General features: G+C 41.7%; 1 protein-coding gene across 1 annotated transcript in view; it reads right to left on the reverse strand.

The window, feature by feature from the left end:
- LOC143142381 (uncharacterized) overlaps window positions 1-19622 on the reverse strand; it is a 34936-nt gene extending 15314 nt beyond the window's left edge. Inside the window, exons 1-2 of the mRNA XM_076303230.1 lie at window positions 19557-19622; window positions 9402-9569 (exon numbers count right to left, since the gene is read on the reverse strand). The gene's annotated coding sequence lies outside the window, so the exon portion shown is untranslated. The remainder of the gene's footprint in view (window positions 1-9401; window positions 9570-19556) is intronic.
- Between the last annotated feature and the right edge of the window lie 7018 nt (window positions 19623-26640).

The raw sequence follows: 26640 nt of genomic DNA on the forward strand, positions 1-26640 counted from the left end.
CCTGCTTGCTGTAGCTTCGGTCTGCACGTCCTTTTAAAACCGCATATTTTTCTCTCTCGAGCATTTAATCTGCTGCCGGCTTGTCTCTCCACATCGTCCAAAATGCTTGATTGCATTGCATTCTCCACATTTTTAGCTAAATTTTCATGTACCATATAAACATTTTTGTTCAGTGAATCTTTTGTAAATTGCTTTACAATTACCGTCGGGCCTGGCATATCGCCTGGCTTGCTTCAGTCACGTCTAAAACTGCATCTTTTTCTCTCTTGTGAGCATTTAATCTGCTGCCAGCCTGTGACTCCACATCGCCCAAAATGCTTGATTGCATTGTATTCTCCACATTTTAGATACATTTTGGTGTACCACATGGTATTTTCTTTTTAGTGAATCTTTTGCTTTGCAATGACCTTCCTGCCCTCCTCTTGGCTGCCTTCACTCCTTCGTCTTCATTAACATTAATCTTTTTGGCCTCAATAATCCAGTTACATAGTCTCTGTTTTTGGTTTTGGATTTTGTGAAATACATTTCTAAACTAGATGTACCGCATAGCGGTACAAAATATGACCGCCGCTCAGTCCTGTACATCCGTTCCGCGAAAATAAAGCACACTTCAATTTGTCTCCATATTTTACTCCATCCCCCACTCTTGAAACTTTTGTGTATGCTTGTTTGGCATGCCTGAGTGTGTGTGTGCGGCTGCACAGAAAGTAGCCTACTGGTGCTGAAAAGGTGAATAGATTGTAGAATAGCCAAAGAAGATGTAGCATTGTTATAAAACCTTTAAAATCTCTAAACAATCACAAGTAGGGCAGTTCATCACAGTTCATCCATTGCAACTGGATTGATGAAAGGTCACTTACACCTGTAGGCTACATTGTATTTGGGAAAAGCAAAAGGTATCAGCATAATGTTATTTATTTATTTATTTGTTTATTTATTTATTTATTTACAAAAACATCTCAGCCGTTTTCAACAGCTATCAAAAACAAAGGTCATTTTTGGATGGATGGATTTTTTTGTGAATGTTTCTTCTTCTACATAAGATTTTAGTCATCTTTAGTTCATGTAATACTTTATTGTCAATGCACAAATTAAGTAACAGTAGTCTGAAACGTTATTGTTAATGCACAAATTAAGTAACAGTAGTCTGAAACGAAATGCTGTTTTACTAGTGGTGCAAATAACTGACATGTCCAAATGGGCCTTGATGAAATGCGTCGCTAGACTGTTCATACACATTTTAACGGGCCAAAGTTGAAGAGCTGTTGTCCGTTATTGTTCGTGCAAATATAGGCTGATTCATGTTCCCTTGCATTGTGTAACTGAGGTCCATGGCTAGTCTGGCTTTCACCAGACCAAGCTCAATCTTTTAAGAAATCAAAAAATAAATAGCGGGCAGATCAGGCTGGGTTCACCAAGCGAGCCTAGTCCATAGGCACCCGATATTGTTCACGCTCTGGCTATTCTAAATGCAAAAATGCATCAGGGAGTTATGACAAAACTGTAACTAACAAACTAGATCCTAATAGAAAGCTGTTAGCTTCCTTAAGCTACAGGTAGGCTTATAAGGTAGGCCTATTTACAACATAAATTGTCAATAAGCTATGCTGGCGACACAAATAAAATCTCCTTTGGAAACCAATGGCTTAAGCCTTACAGTATCAAGCGGACTTAAATTGCCATATCGTGGCGAAAAGTTGTAATAAAATTCATGCAGCTCCATGAGTCAAGGAAAGCGCGAATGAAGTAGCCACCTCTAAATGGGACCCACTAGCCTAAACAGTAGCTTATGGTGTGTTGCTAAAGCAGCCATAATGAAATGAAGGTGTCATTGTTTGGATACTTCACACACACGTGCTTTTTAATTTCACAGACTACAACTACCAAGCTGGAATCAAAGCACATCGATTCCCCTCTCAGACCCTGCACGCACTTCAAACAAAATAAACAGGCGTCTCAGTCTCACGCATGTAGGCAAAACTGTATCAGATCGGTGTAACGTTGGTAAATCTTCCATTGCACAGAATGATTTTTGTAGCACGTGCAACAAATGACAGTCGAAAGATACAATTACAGTGCTGTTATCAATTTGCTTGGTATAACCGCATTTATAGTTTTCTACAAATGCAATCAATCAAATTGGCCTCCATCACTCAACCAACGCTAACGGTGACATTGCCTAGGTCCTTATTGATATTATAAGATTAACGTACCTGCAGTAAAAACCAAGCATGTCCGATAAACATCCTCAGATTTATTTCGGCTTCAAGAAGAAATGGGAATTACATTTCATGTGAACATCATCCTATCCTTATTAGACGTTCTCTGCGGTAAACTAAAGTCCTTGTAGGAAGCGGCCATTGTATTCCAACCCACGTCTAACTTCCAACAAAATTACGTCTCACTGCAACGATGCGCCATCTAGTGGACAAACGACTACTTATCGCCAATACTGGAAATGCAGCCATGATGATGATGATGATGAATATTTATTTTGGCTTTCTTTTAATCCTACTGAATTTGTAATTATGTATCAGCCGTTCTAATACCGATAGTATGTGGGTGCCTGTGTGTGTGTGCATGTGTATATGTGTGCACCGCCATCTACAGGCCAATGAGTGTACAGTCACTAAATGTACACATAATCTATTTTTTTAAAGACCCCCCCATGGATGAAATTCTACGAAACTTGGCATACCCCCAGAGAATGCCAGGTCAATCATACACATAAAATTTGGTGCAGTTCTGAACATCTTAACTGAAGATAGGGACGATTAAAGCAGAATAATATTGCATTTTCATTTTTTACCGGGGGGGTGCAAATCACAAATGAGTGATTATGGGCCAGATTGATGTGGGCCCTTGAGACCAACATACCATAAAAGATTCTTCATCCTCGGTGCCACGGTTCAGGTAGTTATTTAGGAAAAACTGCTTTTTTTGCGGTTCGGGGGGCCCAGCACGGGGGGGGAGTGGACCCCGGGGACGAAACGAAATTTTTCCGTAAAAGTCTAGTGGGGCTACATACCCACCAAATTTCATGTGACCCGGTGGTTCGGTGTCCCGGGTATCGTTGACCAAAAATTCAGGAAGTAGATGACGGGAAAAAAAAAAAAAAAAAACTTTGACAATCCCTATATGACCGCTTCGCTAGCTTCGCTAGCGGCGGTCATAATAAATGTGACTTATAGTCCAGTGCGACTTATATATGTTTTTTTCCTGTTCATGACGCATTTTTTGACTAATGCGACTTATAGTCCGGAAAATACGGTACACAGATTGTGTAGGCCCACTTTTAAAATGTGCTACTGCTACGTCAATGGAAAACTTCTCCTGGTCCGTAAAATGACGCCAGGATATTTCTAAAAGTTCGTGCTTTTGACCGTTCGTGCCCTGAAAGGATTCATATTCGGTTACATCTGCCAAGAAGGATAGAGAGCTTACACATTGAGTAACGAGTAGCTTAATGAGTAGGCTACATTTTAGCTCTACCGTAAAACCTTATAGCGGCGTGTGTTTAATCTTCACCTAAATAAAGTCAGGGTTTAACAATCAAAATGTATGTTTATCCATGAAATTTTTTCACAATATGAAAGTGTAGACTGTATACTGTTGAATTATGCAAAAAAGTGAAATTCGACATTTTAACCCGTACGTTTGTTTATCGTGAATTTTCTCAAAATAGCACTGTGCGCAAGATGACTGGTTTCGCCTCGCAGGGTCACATATTTGATTTCAACGAAATGTATCCAGAGTGGGCCAAGCTCGCCAAGATAGCCTGTGTAATCCCTGTCTCAAGTGTTCCTGCAGAGAGGGGGTTCTCGCTGCAGAATCGGATCAAGACGAAGCAGCGAAGTCGCCTTGCAGAGAACCAGGTTACGCGGCTTATGCGCATTGCAAGTTGTGGAGAGACACTGGGAAGTTTTGATTTTAAGTCGGCAGCTGCACAATTCAGCACTGTGAAACAGCATGAAAAGTAGCCTAAAATGACGTGAGACACTGCCAGTGAGACTGAGTCATTTGTTTGTTACAGTTAATTTGACAAGGAGTCCTTTAATCCGCAGCATCACGGTGGCCAATTTAAATGTTGCCAGCATAATACGAGACATACAGAGAGTGTATAATTAAGTTTGCTTGAGTAAAAGCAATTGTTTTATTCAGATTTATTTTATGTGGGGAAGGGGGATTGGTTTGTTAAACTATGATTGTGAAACCATAGTAAAAACAATTCAGGCACTAATATACTAATAATGTGTTATTGACGCAAATCGGACGTTCATGTTTTTTCCGTCTATTTGAAAGTTAGGCCAATAAACATGTTGCATTCTATACGGCCTGATTATGTCGTTCTTTAAGCTACATAGCCTGCCTCCAGTTTTCCTCAACTTGACTAATTAAGAAGCGATATTTGACCGGCATATCATCAAAATGTCCGGAAAACGAAACCTCTGCCGTTCACTTTGACCGGCACCATTTTTTTCTAGCGGAAATGCTGGTAAGACGCTGGTAAGACGCAGGTAAATTCACACCTTTGTGTAATAAAAAAAAAAAAAATAACAATTTGTGATTTTATATAGAATTTAAAATAAATGTCCAACATCCAATTTAAAACCAACTTTACCGCGGTTATGCACACATCCACTACGTGAACACAGTCAAAAAGCAAGCCAAGATAACAACCATTGCATCGCAATTTAACTGTGGGCTATGGGCAGATTGTCACGATAGCCAGACAGGGGTCATCCCTATGTTCCCCGCTCGGGGTTAGGGTTATAGTTGTAGGGTATGCTCCCGCCAGACAGGCTTTTGGCTACCACATGTATGAGGACGATAAGGAAAGAAAAGACTGTCTTAAAAGGACAACTTTCAATCTACAGGATCTTCTTGCGAATGCATCTTTGGGCAAGTGGGGCCGACGCGGAAACCCGTTGCACTTTTAAGGGAAAATAAAAAAAACATGTTTTCAGACCTTCTTTTCGCATCAACGATTTGGAATTGCGTTATTATCATCATTAATCATCATTATTTTAATTTAAATTTATTTTAATTTTAAAACCTATATTGTGCACCATACTGACAGTAGCCTATAGTGGGTCAACCCCCTCACCTAAACCACCCGGACTATTTATTCATGTATTGAATACCCGGACTATTTATTCATGTATTGAATACCCGGACTATTTATTCCAGGCCATGTCCGTGCGTGAGGGTCATGTTTGAACACTCGAGTCCGCGTAAGATCCAGACCCAATTACCAGGACATTGTCCGGATGCCATGTCTGAAAGCGGCTATAATATATGAAGAGACCTTTAAGCCACTTTTCTGGTTGGCTGAGAAATTTCTTTTTATGCACCATTGAAAATACATTTGGCTTCAACAAATTGTGCAAGCATCTAGCTATGCAGTTTTACAATACTTAAAATGTATTATATCATTGAAGTGTCCTTTTTGTGGTGGTGGTGATGAGGGGGGGCGTTGCCATGAATAACCTAAAACTTAGTAATAGTAGTACCGTAATAGCACAATAGTAATAGTAAGCCCAACATAGGCCATCATGATTCCATTACAAATGACAGAACTGAATGTGTGGGTAAGCTGTAATCTGTATGCTTGTGTGTGTGTGTGTGTGTGTGTGACAGAGAGAGAGGGAGAGAAAAAGAGAGAGAGAAAAAATATATATATTTTATCTCCAGTTTTAATGTATTTGGAGAGTAAAGTTTAAACACATTACCAGTGATGTGTGTTCTCCATGAAGAGGACGTCTCACCAAGCACATCGCGCGATGTTCGAAAAACACGTAAACGGCGCACCGGTATGTCAAAATGTGTATGTTGTCACTTTACTTGTATAGTCCGCCTAAAGATTACAGATGCTCAGAAGAATCATATTATCAACAAACTATCTGTTGACACCTTGTTAACATGATTAAGAGTGGAGATTGGATTTGTTTAAGTTGATTAAGTATTATTCAACAACAATTTTAGAAACTGAATATGAATCTTGATGATCTTTAGTCTCTGTGGGCGGACTATCCAAGTGATCTAATCTAGAACAGAATTATAATGATGAGGAGATCCATTACTGTCAGTCGGCTCATTCTAAAACACTTGCACAATTACAGCACTGTCAGTTCAGGAGCCAGTCAATTCACAGAGGTGTTGAAAAACACATATTGTGCAGTAAAGCACATACGGAGGCGTTTTATAACTTAACAAGCATGCCAATGTCTAATTAGGGTTCTAATGTGCAGCACTTCATCCTAGCGAGGGAGAAAAAAAAAAGTTCTGACAGCCCCCCCCCCCCCCACACACACACTCCCCTCCCTTTAAAATGGGTCATTTAGATGATGAGTTACACATGCAGTCAATGCAAGAATCTTTCTCTCTCTTTTTTCATTTGTCTCCTCTGTTGAGTGTTACTGACAGTGGACTGCTACCCAAATGAAAGGTTGAAGTGTTGCTTGTGCAACCCAGACACCGGGCTTCACCTCTGGTTAAGCTCATTTTGCACATGAGTGAAGAAGACATGGATTTAACACAGGACCTTAATATGTAAAGGGGCACTCAGGTGCACAGAGTAACATTGTAAATCAGAGATTATGGTGAAGAGAAAAAGACAATGGTGCTCTCTTCAGTGACTGAGCACTGAGCAGCCATATGTTTAGACTAGATGGTTAAAGTGTGTGTTGGATTTTTTTTTTCTTTTGTCCGCAATCGGAACAAAATTCAATCAATCAATGTTAACAGCACAGCCATATAATACATGCCAACAAAGTGGAATCTTTGTCAACTTTTATTCTTGAAAATCCTCCAGGTCACACCACAGATGGATTGTGTCTGCACTTCATAGTGGCAGGAAATCAAAATGTTGCATATCTTATTGGCCTCGATACATATTTGATGGAGTGCCCCTATTTGATGGGAACCGGAAAAATTTCAGAACAAAACAACTTTGCCGGATAATGTCATTCTTTCCTTCATGAGAGCATTTTGGAAATGATAACATGATGTGGTACATTTTAAAATTGATTGAAACCGTCACACAATGCTTGATTGTTAATGTGTTCATCATGTAGTATTTCATATATTTAAATAGATGTTTACATGGGTAATCTATTTAATGGGTGGATAAAATAACAGGACAACACAGAATATGCACATGTTGTCACATACACATGTTTACCAGATTTTGTATGATTACCAAAATATTTTACATAAAAAAGATTAAATATATATACTTTACTGCCATATATTTTACACTATAAGCACATGCAGTATACACATACTTTGTGTCCCATCTTACTGTAAAGCTATTTTTGGCTTTTGGCCCTTCCCGACAAATTCTATCTCCTATACTACTGACAAATTCTATCTCTGTCCTGTACAACTTTCAGGTGAATGTGAGATTCTGCACAGAACAACCTGGTACCAAAGACCTGCTAGTTGGGGAATAACTGATGAATGGGTTTGTCCACTAGGGGGCCCTGATCGACATGTGGCTGTGGTTAACATTGTGAGGATTTTAAACAGCAGGTATGCAGCCAGGTGCCAACATACTGTATAGCAGCTTGCAGCAGCATCACTTGTGATCTCAGGAAATATTAAGCTAAACAATCCATAAATTATAAACAATGTGCAACCGGAATATTTACAATTCATCTGTTTAAAAACTAGATACATAAACTTTCTTATTAAAGACTACATATCAGTTAATAACTATATGGGAAGCTCCATGTGTAATTAGTTTTAATAAAATTTGTAATAAGAAAAACTGAAGAGAAAAGTGTTCCTTGCTTTGACCACTAGAGAGCATAAAAGATACATAGTACTATTCAGACACATGCTCCCATGGGAAAATATGAAAAGTCCTGAGAGAATTTTACAAGCTGTGAGCTATAATATGTTTTTCTGTATGTGTGTTACTAGAATGTTAACGAAAAAAGCATCTGGTTCAGGAGGAGACATTATCATCCACGTATTATATCCTACACATTCAAAACAGTTTGGATATACACAGCTATACGGTGTCGTCCAAGCTGTGGTCACCCAGCAGTGAAAAAATATTTCACTTGCCAAACGGCCAAGTTCCACACTGGGCCAAAGCTGATGCTCACTATGTGCTCCTCTCCTCCTTCCTTCCCTCCCTCACATCCTTCCGTTTTGCCTTCGCTCGCCTGCAAACTACAGGAGAGTCACGTCTTTCCACTCCCTTCTGTACACACAGTGCAGCCTTCTTAATGAGCCATGATTACCATCGCTAAAGTATGTCTGTCTTGTGTTACCACAGGATTTCACAGTCCAATAGGGCCGGGTGAAAAAGAATGCGTGGTGGTATGAAGCATTTGCTTCCTCAGATCAGCCCTTTTGTGTTGTGTTGTACTGTATAAAGAGCAAGACAACGTACTCAACGGATCAACCAAATGATCTAAAAATCTGATTAATTAGCTGATGTTTGGGGCACCTAGATAGATAGATAGATAGATAGATAGATAGATACATACTTTATTGATCCCCAAGGGGAAATTCAGGACTTCATTGACTCTGATGAAGGTCTGACTGACTCAAATAAATTGGTTGATATGTTGAGTAAGCAGTGTTGCATTTTTTTTTCTTGCTCTCAAGCTGTACTTTGCAAAAGATCTGCACCTGCAGAATAACTTATCAAGGTGTGCAGCAGACTCCTGTCTATCCTCTGTGATTGAAGTATTAAGTATGCTTCCTTTGAAGTATTGAGTATGCTTCCTTTGAAGTATTGAGTATGCTTCCTTTGAAATGGTTAGTTTTTCCAAAACTTGTCAAGTGTATCCAAAATGAAGTATTTTTTTTTTAAGTCAGTCTACTTCCATTTAATTAGAAATGCATTGTTTTATGTAACATCATTTGATTTATTCCATTTGAAGGCAGAGCTATGAACACTAACTCTGACATAACAAGCATACCCTAGACAACAAAACATCTGTTCATGGAAACTTTGTACACACACTTCCAGACACATAGAGCATCCACTGACAGCACCTCACTGGCACACTTTGTGGGAGCCTCTGATTCATGTGGATGCGAAAGGAGACATGCTGGTGGACCGGTTTACATGATGGCAAAGGATGTAACACAAAATCATCAAAGTCTTAGAGAGGAGCTCCTCCATAATCCTGTCAGTCTCGCCCACAACGCTCACAAAACAATCAACCAAAATGGAGGTGAAAAGACAGCACCTTTGATAAACATACTGGGTTGAGTTTTAAATCAAATTAAATCACAAAACACAAACAAAATTGCAAAATACACCTCAATCTATGTCCTCAGTCTACTTCTAGGTAGATTACTTACACTATTATGTAGTTCATGAGGAAATCAGCTAAGCTGGTTAAGAAATGAAAGCTCAGAGGCATACGCCATCTTACCCTCTGCGTGGCTTTGTCCTACTCAGTCCCGTGGCCCCCCTGTGGAGTGTGGTGAGCTCGCGTCCGGCGTTTCTGGCACGGCGTCACGTCTCTTGTCCTGCTGTCGACGGGTGACTGTGGGCATGAGTCGCGCCCAGGCAGCAGGTCTCGGGGGAAGCCGCTGCAACCCTGCAATCATGATGGATGAGCGAACAGGCTGCACTTTGACTTTTCTCGACCCAATGCTACTTTAACACCGGGCCTCCAGCTCAGCCATGGCCCCTGTAAAACTTGGCATATGTTCAGAGAGGGCCTCAATCAATGTATTTTTTTCTATCTATCTACTCTAGTCACTATTTCTGCATAAATACATTTCAGTTATCCTCTCTCTCTCTTTCTGTCTATCGATTCATGATGTCTCATTCGTGATGCAACTTTTTTCAATAGTTTTTCAAAAGTATTCAATCATTCATCCACAATTAGCATCAGGAAAGAATGTCTGTTTCAAATTCACATAGATGAGAGATGAATGACCTTGGTGTAAAGTACACAGTAGCTACAGTGTACGTGCTGATCTGATACACTAGTTCTTAAATGTAAAAAATAAATAAAAAAATGTATGGGCTCCAGGCAGATTTTGACTGCAAACTGTGACTTTGCACATCTGTCTCATGGTACATTGCTGCAGATATCACTGGGCTTTGTTCCCCTGTGAACAACACATGCTTGTGTCACTCAGCCCATCAAACTGCATTGCTGAGAAAGGCATTGCCTTCCATGGGTCACCTGTCAGTGATTCATGAAATTCAATATACTGTATAATTGTGAATGTGATTAATTGATTATTCAAATGGAGTATCCCCAGTATTCCCTAAACTTATCTAAGTAAATGTACTAGTTATGTTACATTTATGATCAGTAAGTACAGTATATAAAGGGTACCGTAAGAAGACTTCACAAACCCAGTCACTCAAGTGAGCATGAAGAGTTACATTTACGTAATCCAGAGTCTGTGTGCACTGGAAGAATGTTGTGTGGACTGAAGCAATGAGGGTGAATAGATGAGAGGACTGAAGGGCTATTAAAACCAGATAATAGATATGTAGGACATCAATAGACAAATACTTGGGAGACTGACGGTCTCACAAGCTGTGTTGGGAGTAAAACGTAATGAGCATGCCCGACCTTACAGTGGCGCAGTGAATCAATCGGCATTAACCCAATTGGTCTATCCAATTGTGTGCAGAGGCATGAAATACTTTTGTAAAGATGTAGTTATTTGAAAGTGTCATTGAAATGAATGGGGGATAATAGCATGGTCTAAGTGGTCACACATTAACCTCAGACCCATCCAGAGGTGCGTAGCTTTTTGAACGTTCACCTACTCCCCTTGGTAATATGGTAGCTATCATGCCTTGTACCCACTAGGCTACTAAGAACATTATGATAGGTGAATAGGGGGGGGCATTGGGGTAATAGAACTCTTTTATTATCAATATTAAGGACTCCTTTCTTTATAGCTTGAACAAAACTCTGCGTAGATGTTGAGGTGATGTGTTTCTGTTGTTCTAGAGTGGAGCTCCACACCGCTCTCGAAATGTAAGCTTTTGGTTCTGGAAATGTGGATATTACGTTTTCTCTCCTCGAAGACCAAGGTAAGAAATGGTTTATAGATGTGAGTTCTAGTCTATGTGCAGGTATGAAAGATGTATCTATATCAAAGCGGAAGACCTTAGTTAGCGAAGCTGACAGAAGAACCACCCTATCCAGACAGAGGCTTGATTTTAAATGCAACACATCTGCAAAGCCAGGTGGGACTTAACACACTGATTGCTGTTTCTGGCTATGCAGTTGATGGAAACTCAAGAGAGTGGGCAAATATGCCAGACATTTTCCAGTTACCTATAACTAACCAACAAAGGCAAATATGCCTTATTGTGTCTGTGTTGTTCCGTCCCACTACTTATTCATCTTAGTTATTTTGAGCATAGTGATTAATAACATTTTACAGTTGCCCCCATCCACATGTGTCACAGCAATGCTAAAATAATATAGCAGACAGGTAAAAAGCAGACATAATTTTCAGCCCAACACTGCCCACAAGACACTTGAAATGCAAGAAAGACACCAATGTCCAGATACAATTTAGGTTCAATCTAGAAATGTGTAGGCCACACCAGTTATTCGATGCCCAGCTGACATTGTGAATTGGCCAGTGGAAGACACAATGGTGCCAATGACATCAGTTATGAAGTCTTCAAAATGAATGGTGGCTTTTCAACCAAAGTCCAACACCTGGAGATTGGAACCAACATCTGGAAATATGAAGGTAGATTAGAGGGTCTAAAGGGTACCCAGGGACAAATCCAAAACATTTACAAGTGCCCCACTGGGCAATATTGACAGTGATCTGCAAGTTGTGCAAGTGCTTCCAGAAAAAAACGGCAGAACGGTGGCATCTAATGAACAGCTACAATAGCAAAACAGAAAAGTCAACCTCCTAGAGGCTTGAAGTGATGCAATAAGACAACAGTCCTGGTCATATGGTGTGTGTGCATAAGTTTACAAGATTTGTTTTAGCAGACAGGTTTAGACAAGGTCATTTTCATGGCACAATCTCCATAAGGTCAAATGCATGTGACTTTCATTCTTCATTTATCCAGTACCACGGACAGAGCCACCCGTAAAAAGCAATTGGAATGACATGGGTCGAATTCAAAACGTATGCTTATTTGTTGTATTTGATTAAAATGAGTGTAATAATCAAAACTCTTAAGGAATGGAAATTCGCGTACAGCGTCTCTTAAAGTAACACAATGTAGAAATTCCTAGAAAGTCAACTACTGTATAGAAAGTCAATTACTATAGAAAGTCAACGTAGTGCAAAGGGGGGTCAAGAAACAACCAAAGCCATGTGACACAGTGAAATACCAGGAGTTATGGGTATGCATATCATTCAACCACATTGTCAGTATAGCATCAACATGAGGTTGAAGATGTTATTCTAAGGTAAAGGAACTGCATGTGTTATTTATTGCCTATGAAATGTTATGCTTAACACATGGTCTTATGCTTAACACATGGTGTATATGACCAATAAAGATTCTTCATCTTTAATTTCAACTACAAAAATGAAAGGACCTCACATTTACCAGTAATACAATTGTTGCTAAGAAATAAATTCTTCAACAACATGAGAGAAAAAAAACACATTAAGTCACTAAAGTCTTTAACTTAACTATTTTTCCACAGACGCAACTGTCGTGCTTTTTACTCAAAACAGTGGATAAACCTGCCAACCCTGCCAGGTGCCATGTTATGTCGCCATGGGAACAGGCTCTCTCTTTCTTGATTTTAGTGGAAACGAACAGGTAGCCTACCAAACAACTGAAGAAACAAAGTAAAAACAAATGTCCCTCCTAATTTCCCTGTCCCAAAAAGTTTCTTCCTGGCTTAACCCAATTTCAATATTATTAAACAGTATTAGCACAGCAAAAAGATTCTCAGGATGATAAATTAAATTAGTATTGCCTAAGCTTGAGTCAATATAGTACATAGGTCTCCAGTCACCAGGGGACTCTAATGTGTATAATCAGCTGGGTGAACAGGTCATAGGGACCTTGTGTGGTTTTGCCTCACATAAATGACTGACTTTTTTTGTTTTTTTTGTGTGCGAACCTCAACTTTACAATTTATTATTCAAGGTAACCACATTTTTAGTCATAATTATTCTGAAATTCCAGCCAGATGTATAGTAATTAAAAAAAAAGAAAACATGAATAAGAAAGCACCTTCATTTAACCATTACCAGTGTTCTTGGTCACTGAAAGCATTCACGTTGCCTTTTCTTGCACTCAGCCAAGCCCCCAAAATACAGACATGGGCCAAAAACTAGCAATTCTGCTGTGTGACGAAAAACATGGAAAATCACTGTGAGCTCAAAATGTCTCTTAAGTGCGGTGGACCCAGAATTCAATATTTGAGCCTTGTCCAAGCTCCAAGGGTAACCTCCCTGCTCACTCCCCTTGTTTATTTATCAAATTCACATGGCTGCAATAAAATTCTCACTTGGTTCCCCAAGGCTTACATTGAAACAACAAGTGTGTCAAAACATCCATGCTACTTATCTGTGAGGCAAACCCAGTGAAATATTTAGGAAAATAAAACACAAAAAAAACATGGAATGTTACAATAGTATTGCCTTCGGCAGAGTGAGGATGAAAGACTGAAAAAAATAAAACAACAGAAACAATAGAAGATGTCTGTGAGAGAAAAGACAGCAAGAACGGGGAGACTGTGTGTGTGTGTGCGTGTGTGTGTGTGTGTTTGTGTGTCTGAGAGAGGGGGGGGGGGGGGGATGGTGGGGGCAAAGAAAGAAAGAACAAAATTTCTTTACTCTTCTCAGCTGCCAACATTTACAACCACAGCAGTTGTCTGGCTGGTTATAAGCCATTGCTTTTATCGCCCTGCCGGCCTCTGAGTCTAAAATAATCAAATTTCCATTTCTTCCCTGAGTGTCCTGACTGCTTCCAGATGCTCTCTTCAATCTCTGATAAACAATCTCAATCACATTTTGAATGTCAGCTATGCTATTTGTTTTGCACGTACATGTTCCTGGGACTAATTGTCTGTGATCTTTGATATGCGTTGGGATGTGTAATGTTTGTTTTATTGCCCCTTTTGTAATGTAAACAGAACTATGGGAGATGTTAACAGAAGCGGGATTTGAGTCTAGCTCCTGATGTCTGGCTTGCGATGCCAAATTGACACCACGAAGCAGATTTAAACGCAGCTAAAGTGTAAATATCTGGAGGAGGCTTTTCAATCTTTCCCCTCAGCGTCTGTGAATGAGCTGTTTCATTCAGTAAGTGGTCCCAGACTTGTGTACAGACGAGTAATGAAGATCTTCAATGCAATCTTGAATGCTCTCAGATGGCTGGCAGATAAATGTCATACTATGGAAAAGATTTAAGTTTTAAGATATCTTAAAAGGTCTAAAACACACACACATACACACACACACACACATACACACATATGCGCAAAGTCGTTATAGTATAGAAACAACATGTAGAACAAGATTTTGTTAATGTTCCCAGAATCCTATGTCATTGAAAATACTTTAAATACTTTCAAGGCTGGACAGGTGATTGGACTGTCCTTTTACATTTATTTTCACTGGGATATGCTGTTTCTTGTGTTAGCTTTATTTTCACTTCCACCTTTTTTTTTTTAGAAGCTTCTGTTTTTAAATGAAAGGCAACATTTTGAAGCTATTGTAATCTCATCTGCAGAAATCTCATCTTAAGAGAGTCTGACTAAATTGTCTGCTCGGCGTCTGAGTCATTTCCAAACATGCACGAAGAGGAAAAAGAAAAAAAAGCTCACGCTCCAAGCCCGCACGAAGCGAAGAACACAGTAAACAGTAGGACCTTGTCAGAACCACTCTTAAGCTCAGTAAATTTCACACACACGGACAGTTCCAGGAGCACTGCTCTCTCACTCCCTGTGACCCAGGTGTCATAAAACTTCAGCATCCCTGAAGAGACACCATCAATTCTCACCTCTGACACAATGATGGCGTGATGACAAAAAAAGGGGGGGAGGGGCAGAGAAAGAAAGAGAGAGAAAGAAAATGTGTGTGTTTGAGAAAGAGTGTGTGTGTGTGAGAGAGAGAGAGAGAGAGAGAGAGAGAGAGTGCAAGCAGAAGGAGAAAGGTGAAATCTGCTCTGCCCAACCAATTTCCCCCACCGCAGCCAACACCGCAATTCCCCTCACACAAAAGCTTAACTGCTCCCCAAGGAAAGGTCACCCATCCCCTCCCTCTTCTCCTTATCTGTCATCGTGTCATTCTCTCTCTCCCTTTTCTCTCTCTTCATCTGTCTTTTCTCTGTCTCTCACTTCCTTTTCTCTTTCTCTCTCTCTCTCTCTCTCTCTCTCTCTCTCTCTCTCTCTTGCTTGCTTTCATGCTTTAGAAGTAACGTCAGTTCTGGACCAGGAAGTGGAACACTGTGTGAAAGAAGCCATTACCTCCGCTCCTCCGGGACATCTCAATAAAAAGACATGCTGACGGATGAGCTATCCTGGCTAAAGTGCGCTGCTAACACCCGCTAAGCTCACCTTACCCCAAATCACCTTTGCCACGGATGTCCTCTCTGGGAAAACTCACAGAACACACTTGGGACCATTTTCACATGCAGATGACCCCCCCCAACCACCATCACCACCACCACCACAAACACACACACACAAGTAGTCAGACACCACTGGTCAAAAATATGCAAAAATATTCATCAGTTATTTCGATAATCATAAACAATTCTAATTCTCCCTCTTTTCACAGTGTATTGACGTTAAGTTTTAGCTTTGTTGTTAATTCACCTACCGGTTCTATGGATGCCTGCTCAGGGTGCAACCAGAACATATGCAGGGGCAGCTACTTTTAATGTGCGCTGTGGTATTTCGGAGATTTTCGGAAAGGAGCTTACAGTGGTTGCAGTGAACAGAGGAATGCAAGATCAGCTGACAGTACTGTCAAGGAGCCAAGCACACAGCCTGGGACTGTGAAACACATTCTCTCTTCCTCACTTTCTCTCTCTCTCTCTCTTGCTCTCTCTCTCTCTCTCTTTCTCTCCTTCATTCTTCCACATCCCTCAGGTGCACTGGAAGTATTTAGTGTAACCATGTGTGCAGGTCCCGAGAGAGGCTGGGAGATGTTGTCTGCTTTGGTTCAGGTCGAGAGAGGAGAGCCGATCGCTGATGCTGCTCCTCCCTAGCTGGCCAACATCGACTTGGGAGCAGACGATCATTATCCCCCCTCCCTCTCTCTCTCCATCCCCCTCTCTCTCTCTTTCTCTCTATCGCGCTCTCTCTCTCTTGCCCCTGATGCACTGCTTGGACACTGGCTTTACTCTTCTCCTCTCCCTCCCTCTCTCTCTCTCCCTCTCTCTCTCTCTTGCCCCTTGATGCACTGCTTGGACACTGGCTTTTCTCCCCTCTCTCTCTCTCTGTCTCTCTCTCTCTTCTCACTCTCTTTCTTGCCTTGTTGATTTGACCCCCACCCCCCCCCCCCCTTCTCTACATTTCGTATAAAATGTTTATGGTAGTGTGTGTGCTCCCATCTCGGGATGAACAGAGTGATTTATGCTCGCACAAACACTCAAACAGTGCCCTCCGCCGGGCATGTGTACATGTCAGGCAAAGGTCAGCATCGAGCAGGCCTCCTGCAGGGGGGGGGGGGGGGCCCATTCCTGATCACTCCAATTTCCATTCAGTTCTTGGCATTCCTTCACATGCGAGTGCTGCCTCTGCCTCGGAGTGAGTCCACACTCTGTACTGCAGAGTCCATATGGGTGGGAGGCCTGAACCGGAGAAGGTAAACAGGCAAGGAAACGAATGGAAAGGGGTCGGGGTAGAGGTGTTGGTGCTAGTGGTGGTGGTGGTGAAAAGAGTTGGCGTCTTTACAGTGGGGAGGGCTGGAGGTGGTGTGGAGGGTAGGGGGGGGGGGTCCCCACCGTTAAATTGAGTCAACACTGCTGGATGAATGGGGGTCAAGCTCTCCACGGCTCACAATACAAAAAGGGGGGAGACCTCGCAGTGGACACACTGTGTTTCTCCTGCTGTTGCTGCAAGACCAGCACCGTCATCAGATCCATTTCCCCTCCTCTTTGGAATCCGAGGGCTGGGAGAGCAGAGGCCAAATTTTCAGTCTTTGAGGAGAATGTGCTGGGAGATGCATAATTTTCTTATTAGCCTTGAGCCATGTCAGACAGAATATCTGGTGTCTGGGAAAACAAGTCAATCCATACCCACAGCCAAGCCTCTTGTTAGAGGAGACTCCAGATTCTCCTTTGCTATGCTGCAGTAGATTCACTGCTCACTGTAAAGCGAAGGGCTGTTGTTATCAAAAATTTGATCAAAAATTTGATCTCTAGTTCCAGAACACGCCCCTCTGCTATCGGAAAGAAATCAAAAATTTTTCATGAAGCTAAAACTGCTATGGATGAACACAGAAGACATTTTTTTTTAAGAGAGAAATCTGAAGAACGACCACCTGATCCTGGCAATACTCAGTAGTGTTATTCCTCCACATATGGCCTGCGTCCGGACAGAAAATGAAGCCAAGCTCATTTATGAGACATCCTTGGATTTACGAGTAGACAGACAATTGATGAGGATATATCACTTCAGGCGCACAAGAAAGACACTTAATGCATTGCACAGTTACTCGCGTAGTCGCTTTCCTCCTCTGCCCCCCTCTCTCTCTGCTCTCTCTCTCTCCCTCTCTCTCTCTATTTCTCTCGCCGGGCCGCATGCTACTGATCCGTTTCATTTTTCTAACTCAACTCAAACATAAAGTAGGAAAATATCTCACAAATTTATTGGTCTGGGAATGTTGGTGGTGGTTATGATGGTGTGTGTGTGTGTAGGAGGGGGAAGCATCCTCTGAGAAGTTCCCTCACATGAGCGAGTCCTGGCGAAGGCTGCTGGATTCAGCCATTTCTCTTGCTCACAAAAGGGACAGGGAGGGAGAGAGACAGACAGACAGACAGACAGATAGATAGATAGATTGGATGGATAGAGAGAGAGGGAAAGAATGCAAATCAGGGAAGGGATTGTTGACTCTGGACAGGTTCTGGTTGGGTTGGGTTGGGGGTGGGGGGTTGTAACCAGAGTGTGGGCAGGATGGTTTGGATGGGCCTCAAAGTTTCCCACAGAATCCCACAGGTAATTCACAGCAAAGGGCCATGGATGTCACCATGCCAGGAAGCAAGGATGCGAGTTCTGTCATTATCACTATACCACAGCTTTACTTCTCTTTCTTAGAGAGAGAGAGAGAGAGAGAGAGGGATAAAGAGTGAGAGAGAGAAGAGAAAGAAGGGAAAAAATTCCCTGAGGAGGCTCATAAACTTTTCACACTTCTCATGCTCAGTGCTACAGGATGGAATCGGGACCCTGAGCCAAGCTCCATGTGCTTGAGCACTCACCTTCGCCCTCTCTCTTGAGGGAGCAGTGTCAAGAAAACTGGACATAAATGACCTCAGCTCTAGACTAGAAAATAGACTTTCCATAGGTCTCTCTTTTGACTGACTGATGAAACTGACTGGATGCTCACCTGCCCTAACTTCACCATTTGTCATCGGGAAGTCGATTTAAGAGATTTTCCTCACCATCACACACATACAGAAGACGAGGTAAGCTGCGTCACAAAAAAAGAAAAAGACAAAAAAACGTGGCTGTAAATTCAAGGAGAAATGTCACGTCTCTTGTAAAAAAAAAAACCCCAAAAAAACAAACAAACCCCAGTTTCCAACTTCAGTAGTGTGGTTTAGCCGAGGAAAGAAATGGGATACTCATGCTCTTTCACTCACTCTGCATCTAGGTCTTTCTTTGTTTCTTTCTCAGCTGCTATGTTCAAAAAAGTGTGTTTTTGTTGTGCCCCGGGGACAAAACAGACCACTCAAAATCCCTAAGCCCCGGAAAAAAGTCAACAGCCGTCTTCGGGGGCTTTGGCGGTCAGTGTCCGGAAACATGGCATAACTATGGCATCACTCAGGCCAAACCTCAGCCAGCAGTAAGCACACAGCCTCTGCTAAACAACGATCAGGGGCATGGACAGTCTGCAGTGTTTACAAAAGCAACTGGTTTATTACTGTGCATGGCAAAACATGGTACAACTGACCCTGCCATAACAGTGTTTACCTGTGTTGAAATGGCTCACATATGGAGAAATGACACATTGAGAACATGATATGGCAGCAGTATAATTACTGAAATAAAACTGTCTTGCTCCCTATATTTTCATAAACAGAGTAGGCACATACAGGTCATCAAATCATTGCCCCAAGACTAAAATACAATTTTTTTTTAAAATGCACTCCATTAAACTTCAAAATGCTTTTCTTCCTCATTAATAAATACATAGCAAACAATACCTTAAGCTACTTTTTACATAACCAACACATAAACAATTACACATGTGCAAAATATTTGTTCAAAAATAAATAAATAAATCAAGAAATGAAAAAGAGCTTGCCATTCCAGTTTCTGACATTGTCCGAACAACATACTTCAGAGCAAGCGTGAATGAGAGAAGAGCCAATTCAGCGCAGCATTGAAAGTGACTGGTAACGGAACCAAACCACAATATTTTTTGGATGCTGAAGATGTGCTTACCTCTTGTGTGTGTTTTTTCCACTTGGGACAGGAGAGCACTCGGTAGACAGACACTGGGGTAAAGACCTCTGAACAGCCACAGGCAGCATGGACTACACTTTTATGGACAGGTGGGTGGAGCCAGAACCATTCCTGCGAGGAGGTGGGCAAAGAGAGAGGGAGAACGAGAGAAACTGAACAAGAGAAAGTGTGTGTGTGTGTGTGTGCGTGCGTCTGTGAAGAAGACAGAGAGAAAGAGATAGAGACAGAGAGCATGTGCAATAGCAGGGAGAGTTCTAGAGAGAGAAGACAACATAGGACAGAGAAGAAAAGATGAAGTAGGAACATGGAGGGAAAGAGAGATAGAGAAAAGGAGAAAGGGTGTGTGTGCGTGAGTGAGATAGAGAAAGGGTGAGAGAGGAGATGTTAGTGTGAAAGAGAGAGAGGGAAAAGGAGAAAGAGTGTGTGTGTGTGAATGAGATATAGAGAGGGTGAGAGGGAAGGTGTGTGTGTGTGTATGTGAGAGAGATAGAGAGGAAATGAGTAAGTGAGATGGAGAGAGGGTGAGAGGGAAGATGTGAGTGTATGAGAAAGAGAGAGATGTGAGTGTGTGTGTGTGAGAGAAAGAGAGGAAAGGAGAAAGAGTGAGATGGAGAGACGGAGCATTTGAGAGAGGGAGGACAGAGAGAGAGAGATGAGAGAGGGAGGACAGAGAGAGAGAGAGATGAGAAAGGGAGGACAGAGAGATGAGAGAGGAAGGACAGAGAGAGAGAGATGAGAGAGGGAGGACAGAGAGAGAGAGAGATGAGAGGAAGGACAGAGAGAGAGAGATGAGAGAGGGAGGACAGAGAGAGAGAGAGATGAGAGGAAGGACAGAGAGAGAGAGAGATGAGAGAGGGAGGACAGAGAGAGAGAGAGATGAGAGGAAGGACAGAGAGAGAGAGAGATGAGAGAGGGAGGACAGAGAGATGAGAGAGGAAGGACAGAGAGATGAGAGAGGGAGGACAGAGAGAGAGAGAGATGAGAGGAAGGACAGAGAGAGAGAGAGATGAGAGAGGGAGGACAGAGAGATGAGAGAGGAAGGACAGAGAGAGAGAGATGAGAGGAAGGACAGAGAGAGAGAGAGAGATGAGAGGGCAGAAAGGGAGAACTGCAGACAGAAGGTGATTCAGAGAAAGAGAGACACGGTGCGATGCCTGGCATTTACAGAGAGGGTTTTAACCTACAAATCCTCTGACTTGTAGCTCTGACATCCGTGCTTTAAATCACATCACGAGTCCAGAACAGTGGCTTCGCATGTTCCATCCATCCTTCCCGCCTTTGGCATGGAGATTCTCATCCAGTTTGAGTCCTGTGCTGAGGATCTGTGACATTTATTTGAGTTGCAGCTCTATGAACGCGATGCCTATGGAGATCTAAAATGCCGTGTCTCTGTATACTCCAAAGGAAGCCAAGAATCAGAATGTTATGAGAGAGAAAGAAAGAGAGCAGAGGAAGACAGAGAGAGAGAAAGAGAGAGTCAAAAGGACAGGCATAACAGCTGGTTCAGATTTGGTGCAGTATTGAAAATATGTTTTTGTTTGTGTTGTAATGTTGCCGTATGTCCATGTCTTTTCAGCACAGTTCCTGTTTGTCAAGAAAACATTAACATAACCACTTGCGATTTGCCTGTCAGCCCCCCCCCCCCCCCCCCCCTAACCCTCATGTTGGACTGAGACGGGTAATTTTATGCCCATTAAAACGCTCGCTAATGAAAACATTTTGCCCTCACGTGTTACACACTTCCTGTTTCAGTCTTTCACCGTCTCTCTCTCCGTTTGGTTTCTCACCACACACACACCTACTGTACACACACACACACACACTCTCTCTCTTATGCAGAGCAGCAGACAAATTAATGGTCTCTTGCCTTCGATCACCCTATCACACAACTCAGAAACATATACACACATTCAAAAAATGACAGATTTACTACCACAAAAGGCAAGTTTCCCAAAATGTAAAATAATATTGCCGTTTCGCCTCATCGACAGTATTGTAGCTTACATTAACTCTCACTGCAGAAAATCATCTACAGTGTAGAGCTTAAATTAACTGTGCTGTGATTCTAAGGTAGCGATTAATCTATTATTTAGACACAGGATTTAGAAGCATGCAAGCTAATATATATGTCTGCCATATCAAACATCACTTGTTGTGGTTGGAGGTCGGTGAAATAAAAAAAAAGAGAGGAAGCCCATTTATTGGACTGATGAGACAGATCCCACAAGACCTCTTTGTGAGATTACAAAACACTCTGAATACCTAATGAAGAAAATGGCAAGAATGAGACATTGGATGGCTGCTTAGTGGTATAGTAAAATGCAATCATATATGGCATTTGTCCAGTAGAAATCCTCAGCCAAAGTGTGTGGTATCATTAAGGTTACCCTTCTTGAGAGAAAGAGCCTTTGGTAAATTAATCAAACCAAAATGTGTTTTTATTCCCTGAAGTCTGGTTGAGGAATGAGAAGGTCTATTGTGAAATGTTATCCAGGCTGGCAGTTAGAAGCAGTATGTGTCTGGGAACAGACTGCACATGCAGTGGTTCAGGAGGTAAAGTGGTCGTGTGGTGAATGAACAGTTCCAGGTCTGAATGCCACGTTTCCTGGCTGCCGGTCAGAGGATCCTTGAGCAAGACACTGTACTTCTCCCAACAAACTTACAAACGACTTACATAGCTGCCCTCACCACTGTAGGGATATTAAACTGAGGAAAGGAAGGTGTGTAAATTGATTGTGAACTGCTTGGAGTTTTTGAAGGACTCTGGAAGGATCATGTAAATATAGCCTCCTTCCATTTTGAGAGAGTGTCTGGCTACACTACAATGGGAATAGAAAAAAAAACATGAACCTTTGAACATGAATACCTTTGTCCATGGACTATTTCTGACCAGCTCATCTTAGTTTTCAGACATTTGCAAGTGCAACTCTGTAGTTGCCATTTGACTTTTGGTGTTTGTGTATGTTCTACTACTAAATGTTGGGTCAAAGTATATGTTATTACAGGAAACATACATATACATGTGTGTTTTCACAGACATACTACAAATTCTATGTGACAGTACTGTCACAAGTACACATCAAGAGCAGGAAGTGCTCGATGAGTCATCTCCTCCTGGATTACGGAAAAAATGACCTCACGCTACCTGCACATGATTTTATCTGTCGCGCAGCTGATCGCCACTCAGATTTCAAGGCCAAGTCTCAATGTCGACGACCGAAAAATCAAGCAAGCTGCATTATTACCGCATAATGTGGACTTCCTGTGGTTTGATCCATTAAATTTAATCTGGAGGATCAGCGGGTTCATGGTGACGACTCGTTTCTCTAGCAGGTGGATGCTATGTCAGCACCCTTGGCTTTCAGTCTAGTCTTGTGTGCCACGGAAGCAGTACTGAAATTCCTGGAAATCTGGATAGCTTTTCCATAAAGAGAGCACATCGATTACACCTAAATATGGGAACGTTTTTGAGTCTGTAATAATGACACCTTCAAGCGAATGCCTCTGTTTTTCTTTGACACCAAATTGTGTTTGGCTGTGACAGAATTAATTCTTGTGATGTTGTAGGACCTAGCGGTGCCAAGGTAGACCTACAGGCGAGTCATTTGTGGCCGATGTGTTAAACCAAAGACAGGAATGTGAAAGGGGCAAATTCAGAAACCTTAAGTTAGAAACCTGAACCAGCTACAGATATCTTATAGTTCCAAGCCAAGTCCATTTAGAGCAGATATGGATAAACATATATAACTGAAATAGGTCTGAGGTACTAATCTATATCTATATAGAGAAAATCACTGGCCCAATGCAGCTTGATTGCTTCCTGTACCAGTTACATGAAAAAATAAAATCAAATAAATCACCCATACTTTTGGACAACCTTGGGCCCAGGTGCTAACTAAGGTTAGGGAAATATGGGGATAAAACTGTCAAGTAAATTGGGTGAAAGTATGGAAATTATGACTGTAATTATAGTATGTGGCTGTCATATAAGAAGGTGAAATAACTTCCTCTTGAGTGGGAGAGTCAAGCAGTAGCTGAGTGAATCATCAGATATAGGCTACAAAAGGTTCCTTCGAGCGACTGTTTTCGGTGAGAAATAGTATTTCACCTAGAGATAAACACAATTCGGTATAGAACGCAAGATGAGAGTCTCATCGTGAAACTGAGCATGAGAATGAGGTTATTGGACTTGAGGAGCCATGTACTGTATGTCAGTTACAAATCTTGAAGCTGTAAACCAAAGATTCTAGAGCGGAGCTCTGTTCTAGAATCTTTGCTGTAAACATGGCCTGTTCTGTTCCATCACATTTGTGATGTTTGTTTATTGCCATGGCAACTCGGCATAGACACTTGCTCATCCAGTAAACTCTGGTCAGTATGAAAGGGTAATATTCTAAAATGAAAAGACAGATCTATAATTTGCTGCTTAAGGCCACAATCTCAGGAGGCATGCGATATTCAAAATTGCAAATAAATACTGCCTTGATAGACAAAGGAAAGCTAGGTTTTCAGCTGTTAATTTAATTAAGCTGTTCAGTCCAGGATTATGGAGCCCTGGATGGGTCATTACCAGATGTTTTATTATTATTATTATTATGACCGCCGCTTCGCTGCGCGGCGGTCATATAGGTTTAGTCAGATTTTTTTTTTTTTTTTTTCGCATGTCCAAATTTCTGTCAATGATTCCCGGGACACTGAAATACCGGGGTAGACGAAACTTGGTGGGCATGTAACCCCACATGGATAGCATGGAACCATCGTTTTTCGTTTTGATCTGTAGCCCCCCCGCTGGACTGCACCCCCCGAAAGCAGGGTAGGGCAGACACAGTTTTCTGTGAATATCTCGAGAACCGTAAGGTTTAGGAGGACCATTTTTTTTTTGTATGTTGATCTCAAGGGGCCATGTCAACCCATTCCATAACCACTCATTTCATGTATAGCGCCACCTAGTTAAACACAAAAAAGTAAAAATGAGGTGTTGTAATCGCAGGTATCTGTGACCTAACATAGTCAAAACTGCACGAAATTGGAAGTGTAGGATCATTATGACACTCTCTGAATGCACGCCAAGTTTCGTGGAATTCCGTTCATGGGGGGCCACACAATAAATTAATTTATGTTACTATACACCAACTGGCCTGTAGGTGGCCGGAGACAGTTTTCTGTTAATATCTCGAGAACCGTAGGGCCTAGGAGGTCCACCTTTTTTTTGTATGTTGATCTCAAGGGGCCATGTCAACCCATCCCATTACCACTTATTTCATGTATAGCGCCACCTAGTTAAAAATTAAAAAGCAAAAAATTAGGTGTTTTCATCACAATATCTCTGGCTGACATGGTCAAAACTGCACGAAATTGAAAGTGTAGGATCATTATGACACCCTCCGAATGCATGCCAAGTTTTGTGTACTTTCGTTCATGGGGGGCCTTACAATAAAACAATTTATGTGTACATTTAGTGACGTACACCAACAAGGATTCCCGGGACACTGAAAGACCGGGGTACACAAAACTTGGTGGGCATGTACCCCCACATGGATAGCATGGAACTGTCATTTTTCGTTTTGATCTGTAGCCCCCCCGCTGGACTGGACCCCCCGAAAGGAGGGTAGGCCAGACACAGTTCTCTGTGAATATCTTGAGAACTGTAGGGCCTAGGATGACCATTTTTTCCGTATATTTGCCTCCAGGGGTCATGTTAACCCAGTTCATGTGCACACATGTGCACAAACAGATACACACACACACACACATTCACAGTAATCATACGTATGACCAGGGCTGGCCCGAGGCATAAGCGAACTAAGCGGCTGCTTGGGGCCTCTTGGCCACCAGGGGGCCCCCAATCGAGTTTCTTTTTTTTTTTTTTACATAATAAATAACGTAAACAAGTGACATCAATGAATGAATAAATGAAACAATTATCATTCAAATCAAGAAAATTATAATTTCATGATCAATATGCCTGCCTACTGCTACTGTGTCTGCCAGCCTTTGAGTCACGCGCATAAAGTAGACACCTCGGGTGCATATACAATTCGTGCAGACACTGCATCAAGTTCAACAATCGGAAGAGACGGTAATGTTTAGACAAGTCACAAAAAAGGACGTATCTCTCTGGTGCCGAAAACAGAATGAAGAAAATGACAGAGGAGGAGAAAAACGAGCAAGATACAGGTATGTTTTGCATGATTATTTACAGTATGTTTTGTGCTTGAAGTAGCTAGCTAGCTGTCATGATCTAATATAAGCCATCACCAGAGCTAAATCTCCGCCATCAACAGAGAAATGTCTCCCATTAATATATATTTATCTAGATGTATTTCAGATGTCAAGGATATTGGGATTGTTTTGGATGTTCAATCAAGCATGTACCCTTGCTCTAGGTGGGCTTATTATGTCGTAAATTAAAGTTAGCTAGCTGACTGAAGTGGACATTAGCACTACAGTAGCTACATGAAAACGTAGCTGAAGGCAAATTTACCACAGAGGGATTGTTTCTGATTTCGTACCTGAAAGTGTTGATAGTTTATTACTGCTCTATAATATGTGACATAGTGGTAAGTCTGATAGCAACAACAGACTAAGCCCAGGCTCCCAGTCCCAACCCAACCCACTGACTAGTGCGACTCTGGGCATCGGTAACGTTCCAGCTTCATAGGCAAAGATGGAACAGCAGTGCGCTCTGCTCTAAGATCTTTGGAGAGAGATGGTAGTGTTTGAGAAAATATACCATGTTGGGTGGGGAGACTTCTGTGATGAAAATAAACTTACATTTGATTAAGATAGTGGCAAGTGATGTAGCGGTGCTACCCTAATATTTAGGCTGCAGTAGATCACCATGTTAAGCGTTCACCATACTGCAATTAAGTATACTCTTTTGATTATGCCTCATTTGCCAATAGAATATGAATTGTTACATGTGGAATTGCTTGTTATTTGAGTGTAAGTAATGATAGCAAAATAAACTCATTCTGCTCGATCAACTATGCACTTATGCAATATTTTTTTTTTCAGAGACACTGTTGAAGTCCTTTGGAGCACATCTCTACCTCTACCTAAC

The sequence above is a fragment of the Alosa pseudoharengus genome, unplaced genomic scaffold (genome assembly GCF_046254945.1).
Source record: "Alosa pseudoharengus isolate Yale_2024_CS ecotype anadromous, Long Island Sound unplaced genomic scaffold, YU_APseudo_1.1 YU_APseudo_1.1_scf_24, whole genome shotgun sequence".
Classification (NCBI taxonomy): domain Eukaryota; kingdom Metazoa; phylum Chordata; class Actinopteri; order Clupeiformes; family Clupeidae; genus Alosa; species Alosa pseudoharengus.